The sequence below is a fragment of the Orycteropus afer genome, unplaced genomic scaffold (genome assembly GCF_000298275.1).
Source record: "Orycteropus afer afer isolate SDZICR_OR568_19922 unplaced genomic scaffold, OryAfe1.0 scaffold00596, whole genome shotgun sequence".
Classification (NCBI taxonomy): domain Eukaryota; kingdom Metazoa; phylum Chordata; class Mammalia; order Tubulidentata; family Orycteropodidae; genus Orycteropus; species Orycteropus afer.
The window spans coordinates 380816-388451 of NW_006922183.1; positions in this window are offsets into that span (position 1 = coordinate 380816).

Sequence of the window (7636 nt, forward strand, 5' to 3'; positions counted from 1 at the left end):
ATATATTATTTTTTAATATTTTTGTGCAATCTTACATTTCTCCCAGGATATTCAGAGCAAATGAGATGAAAGATGAAGTGCAAGCCGCTTACTTGTCTCCTACTAAGAATGTAAATATTATTTTTAATGAGTTGTGGCTGAAATATTTAATTTGAACTTCATAAGATTTTGGTTCTGTCTTTGTGTTTACCTAACAATACCAAGATATATAAATATTGAGAAATGCAAAGGATAAAAGCATTTCTCCATTTGTCTTCAAAGGCAGTAAAAGGGAAAAACAGAAAAAGAATAATAATTGCATATTTCAACTTTTGAACTGTTACTATCTCTTAGTGTACTTTTACATTTCACTTTCATGATTATTTAAAACCACTATAAGAACTAGAAAGAAATTTGCTTTAGTAAACATGAGATGATGAAAGAATTTTTTTTCTGATCTTGAAGTAAACAAAAACTTCACTTCAAAAATACATATGCATCTTCCAGGAAATACAAGAAGAGCAAAACTCATGAGTTACAATTTCAGTGAATGATAGAATGCTAGCAAGAGAGGAGCTTCTGAAGACTTCTGAGTTTGGGTGCCAGGAAAATGTGATTAGAGCAGTTTATATGAGAGCTACTAGAGAAAAAGACAAAGAATTAATTTCTGAGCCAGTGTTACCCAAACTATTCTTTAAGACATTATGGTTGCCCTTTGACAAAAACGTATTTTTTATGTCTAAATAAAATGAGAAATACTAAGTTAAACTAAGTTGTCAGATGTATCCTTTCTGTCTCTCTGTGTGCCTGTCTCTTTTCCTTTCTGACTCTAGCTTCTTTACCTTCATTTAGTCTTCCAAGAGGAGCTCTGGTAGCATAGTGCCTAAGGCACTTGACTGCTAACCAGAAGGCTGGCGGTTCAAACCCACCAGCCACTCCTCGGAAGGAAGGTTGGGCAATCCTACTTCCGTAGTGATACTGCCTCGGAAACCCAAGGAGGGGTCGCTATGAGTCGGGGCCGACTCCACGGCAAATAACAACAACAACAACAAGTCTTAAAAGAGAAAGATATAGCCTGGAGCAATTTCCAAACTTGGTTACTTTTGACTTTAGGGGCTTCTGCTTCTCACAGAACCACAATCTTGCTGGGCAAACTTTTCCTATTTTCCAAAGTTGTTGTTGTTGTTGTTATGTGCCATCGAGTCAGCCCTGACTCATAGCGACCCCTCCTTGGCTTTCCGAGGCAGTATCACTACGGAAGTAGGATCTTTAACTTTTTCAATATCAGGGGTATTTTTTAAAGCAGGCTTTTTGTTATTGATTGATAATTTAATGGCATTGTGGTTAACTAATATGATCTGTGTTAATACTGATTAAAATAATATCAAGACTTTCTTTGTGACCTACTTATGCTTAAAAATGATGTAAATTCTCTATTTGTCAAACATAAAAATATACATGATCAGGCTTATAAATATTCTTTATTCTTACCATTTTATTCTTGATAGCTTGATCTATCAATTTTTGATAGAGTTATATTAAAATATCCCACAAGGATCCCTGGTGGTTAAACATTTGTCTGTCAACCAAAAAGTCAGAGTTTCAAACCCACCAGCACTCCAAGAAAGATGTGGCAGTCTGCTTCCATAAAGATTTACAAGCTTGGAATCCCTATGTGGCAGTTCTACTCTGTTCTACAGGATCGCTATGAGTAGGATAGGACCTCTGGTGGCATAGTGCCTAAGGCATTTGACTGCTAACCAGAAGGCTGGAAGTTCAAACCCAACTGCCACTCCATGGAAGGAAGATGGGGCAATCTACTTCCATAAAGAGTTACCTCCTCAGAAACCCAGTGGGGGCTGTTGTGAGTCAGAATTGACTCAGTGGCAGTGGTTGAACCCACTCAGAGAAGGTTTTGGTTTTGGTTTACCTCATTGGGAGAAACCTTGGAAAACTTTTTAAGGAATATAATACATTCTTTGAATGAATGCTATGAATCAGGTTCAATAATTTGTTACAATGGACACACACAACTCACAGACAATACTCAAGATTATTGAGTATTGTAACAGGTTACAATTCTGATTCAGGAACACTCGGGATACAATTAATTGATCAGGATAGCTTTTATCAGCCATGCCCATAGGCACACCTTTCTTTGGCTTCAGCCCCTTGGCTTGGCCTCTGCCCTGCTCAGGCAAATATTAAAAAGCTTTTAGCTATGCTGATAGGTGCCCAGAGATGCACCTCACTCTGCCAGGAAACCCCCTGCCTGAAAGCACTCAGCTTTTATGTTCTGTGGGCCAGGAAGCCCACCACTCTTTCTCTCGCTCTTCTCTTGGTCCTGCTGCCTCTGCTGCTGTGGTTTCTTTGCCGCCATCTCTTGTCACCTCAGCAAAGTGTTACAACTCTCTCTCCTGGGTTGAAAAAGTTAAGTGCAGGTTTCCCAGGTTCAAAAGACGTGCTCCACTCCTGGGTCTTCTTTGTTGATGTCTGAGTCATTATGACTCAACTCAATGGCAGCGGGTTTTGCTTGTGGGTTTTTTTTTTTTTATACCACAGGGGCATTATGTTGAGTGAAGTAAGTCGATCACAAAAGGACAAATATTATGTGAGTCTACTATTATGAAAAGTCAAGGAAAGTTTACACACAGAAAGAAATATTCTTTGATGGCTATCAGGAATGGGAGAGGAGGGCAAGGGAAAATTACTAACTAGGTAAGAGACATGTATTTGGGTGAGAGGAAAGACAATATACAAAAAGTGAGTGACCAGCACAGTATCACTAAGGAAAAGGAGACACAGGGTTGCACATGTCTTAAAAAGGACTCATGTCTAAACAAAACAAACAAACAAACAAAACAATGGAACTCAAACCAGACGAGTTGTCTAGTTGCTTCCAACTCAGGGCAACCTCATGTGTGCAGAGTGGAACTGTGCTCCATAGGGTTTTCAAGGTTGTGACCTTTCAGACAGATCCTCAGGCCTTTCTTCAAAGGCTCTGTTTTTTGTGTTGTTATGTGCCGTCCAGTCAGACCCGACTCATAGCGACCCCTCCTCGGGTTTCTGAGGTTAGCAGTACCACTGGTTAGCAGTCAAGTGCCTTAGGCACCATACTACCAGAGCTTCTCTGAGTGGGTTCAAACCGCCAACTTTTCAGTTAGTAGTTGAGCTCTTAAACATTTGTGCCACCCAGGGGCACTCATATTTAGACTATATTGAAAAGGAAAGATGGAAAACAAACAAACAAACTCTTAGAAATCAGTAAGAAAAAAAAAAAAAAAGACAACTCAATAGAAAAATGGACAAAGCCACTTCATGAAAGGGAGTGGTCACTAAACGCACTAAAAGGGGCTTGACTTCATTCACAGAAATGTAAATTAAAACCATAAACACCTCAGAATGGTGAAAATGAAAAAAAGCCTTTTGGTTAGCAGCTGAGTGCTTGAACCACTGCACCACCAGGACATGTATCTGTTACCCAGTAATTTTACTCCTAGGGCAATCTCCAACATGAGTGCACGTGTAGCTTCCCTAAAAGACATGCACAAGAATGTGTATAGCAGGTCTATCTGTCAGAGAGAAAAACTGGGAAAAACTCAAATGTCCATCCACAGTACACTAAAATATACACATAAATTGTAGTGTGTCCACCCATACAAACTTACCTACCTACATACAACAACTGTATTCAGCTCATAACCATGTCAAATGAAAGAAGTCAGACACAAACAAGTGCTTAGTATGTTACTCCATTTATATAAAGTTTAAAAGCAGATAAATCTAAACTGTAGTTAGAATTATGAATAATGTTTTCCCTTGTGTAGTAGTAGTACCTGGAAGGGGCACAGGGAGTTTCTAGAGTGCTGGTGATATCCTGTCTCTTGATTTCAGTGCTGGCTACGGGGTTATATTTCATATATGTAAATTCTTGAACTGCATACTTAGGATTTATTTACCTTTATGTGTGTATCTTATACATGGAAAAATTATGTTAAAAATAAAACCTTCGACTATTGTGGATTTGTTAATGGCGCATTTAAATTATGCCAGTTTTTGGTGTATGTATTTCAAGCTGTATTATTAGGTGGACACATAAATGTCCGTGGGAGTCAGATATCTTCTGTGGAGTTTTCCTTTTATCCTTCTTAATTTATTTTGTCCTAAATTCTATTTTGTCTGGCACTAAAATCACACCACTAATGCAACCAATCATTTTTATAGTAATTTTGAAACCTTTATAAAGTTATTCATATTTGCTGCTTTATTTTTTGGAAAATCTTTCCATTAAAAATTATGTAGTATGATAGAGCAGATGGTTTATTCACAGGCTTTTTTTTTAAGGGGATGGAGAGAGTCAGGAACAAGGCTTGCAACATCCCAGAAAAATATTATTCAACATCCCCACCTACTGGTAACCCTAAACAATGATATTATTCAATTAGTGAAGGAAGTGGAAATTCTTGGTTTAAAAGATATAAACCAAAAAACAAAACAAAAAAACAAACCCACTGCTGTTGAGTTGATTCCGACTCATAGCGATCCTCATTGAGTTTCTGAGGTGGTAAATCTTTACAGAAGTAGATTGGCCAGTCTTGCTTCTGTGGAGTGGCTGGTGGGTTTGAACCACCAACCTTCTGGGCAGCAATCAGATGCTTTAGGCACTGTGCAACCAGAGCTCCGAAAGATATAAAGTACTACTAATAATGATAATGACTAATGTGTATTGTGCTGAGCACTTACTACATGTTAGAGATCTTTCCAAGAGCTTTATGTAATAGTGAATCACAGAATAATAAATTATGTTTTGGTTGAGCCAATATGACCTATCTACCCATTGAGTTGATTCTGACTTGTAGCGACCCTATAGGACAGTAGAACTGCCCCATAGGGTTTCCAAGGCTATAATTCTTTACAGAAGCAGACTGCTTCATCTTCCTCTCATGGAGCAGCTGGTGGTTTTGAACTGTGGACCTTCTGGTTTGCAGCTGAATGCTCTAACCACTATGCTACCAGTGCCTTAATATGACCTAAGGAGGAAATAATTTTTAGTATTATCAATAAGCAAGAGAACAAATGATTCTCTCATTCAAGGCTGGATCTTGGGTCCACCTTATGTTATGCGTAGATTATTGCAACAGCCTCCTAAATGACCACTTTGCCTCTAGTTTGTTCCCAATTTAGTCCATCATTAATTGACATTAATGTGACATTAATCTTCTCAGGGGGATATAAACAAAGAATATAACATTAATTTATGAATAGAAATAATAGAATAATATGAAAATGAAATTAATTTCTGAATGTTGTTGTTGTTATGTGCCGTGGAGTCAAACCCGACTCATAGCGACCTCTCCTTGGGTTTCCGAGGCAGTATCACTACGGAAGTAGGATTGCCCAACCTTCCTTCCGAGGAGTGGCTGGTGGGTTTGAACCGCCAGCCGTCTGGTTAGCAGGCAAGTGTCTTAGCCACTATGCTACCAGAGCTCCCAATTTCTGAATAGAATTTTTAAAATAGATTTGAAGCACAGATAATAGTCTTGAAAGCCAAGATTTTCATTTGCTAGACTTGGATTTGTAAGAGAAAGGATTCAAAGTTGAGGCCTGGAAGACAACAACAGCATGATGTATTGCCTCATAAAGCTCCCTTGAAAAAATACATTATGACATTGAAATAGGTTTCCTATTTTCATTAGGAGCTCTGGTGGCGTAGATGTTAATGTGTTTAGCTGCTAATCAAAAGGTTCAAACCCACCAGTGGCTCTGCGAAAGAAAGTTAGGGCACTCTCCTTCCGTTCAGATTTACTACCTTGGAAACCCAATGAGGGTGGCTATCAGTTGGAATTGATTGAATGAGTTTGGGTTTTTTATTTTCATTAGATAAAGATCTCACAGATAGGGAAGTCCAAAATTGAAAAAATTTGATCTGATCTAGATCAAAATTAGATCTGATCTAGATGTTGAGATCCTGAGTCTTAAGTCTGAGACTGACGCCATAAGGGGATAAGATGCTTAGGAGTTTTGGAAGTGTATTTTACTTTGGGAGGAATGTAAGTAATTTGTGGAAGAGTGTGGACTATAATTGATAAACTTATTGACATTGAGGGGCTGGTGGGTTCAAATCGCCAGCTTGTTGATTAGCAGCTAAGTACCTAACCACTGCCCCATCTAGCCTCCTTATAGTCCATGAAAACTTGCCATACGTTTTTTAACACTCTTCCCATTGAGAGGTGAGGGTCTGTGTTCCCTTTCCTTGAATTGTGGTAGACTCCATAGTTGCTTTGACTCATACTCATAGGATATTGCAGAAGTGACCCTGTCAATTTGTAGGCCCAGTTCTTAAGAAATGGGCAATTTTTACTTCCTGATTCTTAGAACACTCTCTTTGGGAGCCCTGAGGCTCCATGTAGGAATCTGGCTTCCATGAGACAGCCATAGTGGAGAGGCCAAGTGTATGGGCTCCAATTGATGGTGTCTCAGTTTGACCTTTCAAAATAGTAGAGATGGGAGTGAAGCCATCTTGGACTCTGAGAGCAGTCCTTCTACCAGCTGAATACTACTAAATAATCTCAGTCGATACCATGTGGGACAGAAAAATAAGCCTTGCCTGAGTTTTTGACTCATATAATCAAGAGATAAAATAAAATGGTGGGTTGTTCTAAGCCACTGTATGCATCCCCCAAGGCCCATTTTCAACACAGCAGCCAGAGTGAATACTTAAAATGTCTGATTACATGCCTCCTCTCCTCAAAACTCTGCAATGGGTACAACTCAAAAGTCTTACATTGGCCTTCAAGGCATTCTATGATCTGGCCCCCATTACCTCTCTTATTTCATTCCCTGTTACTGTCCCCTTTACGTATACTTACTTCCTGCCCTCCTGGAGCACGCTTGGTGTATTCTTCCTTGAGCTCCAGTAGTTTCCTTTGCCTGACGTACTCTTCTTCCAGATAACCACTTAGCTAACTCCCTCACCTCCTTTAAGCATTTGCTCAAATATTAGCTTCTCAATGATGCCTCTCAGGGAGGTCTGTCCTGATGACCTTATTTAATTTATACTCCTTGCCTGCCCTTTTGATCCCACTTACCCTGTACTATTTTGGACTTTTTTCCGCCCCATACATGTGTCCTTTTAATATATAATTTATTTATTCCTAATTTTAAGGAGCTCTGGAAGCACAGTGCCTAAGGCATCTGACTACTAACCAGAAGGTTGGTGGTTCAAACCCACCAGCCATTTCACAGAAGCAAGACTGGGCAATCTACTTCTGTAAAGATTTACTGCCTCGGAAACCCAATGGGGGTTGCTATGAGTTGGAATCAACTTGATGGCAGTAGGTGTGGTTTTTGGTTTATTCCTAATTTTATTAAATGGTCTATCTCTTCAGCTAGAACATAAGATCATCAAGGGCAGGGTCCTTTTCTGTTTTGCTCACTGATGTGCCTGGTGCAGACTATGTACTTGCAAAAACGGCAAGGAGGCCCCATGTTCTGACCTCCTAGAACCCCACAAGAGGAAGGCAGAATCACCATCAATAGGGCAAGGCCTATTACTGCAAAGCCAGACATGCTGCCTCCCTCCAGCCCTTTCACCAACCGTTCCTCCCAAAGCACCCACCACCTCTCTCCTGGGTTCGATAATTCACTGCAGTGGCCA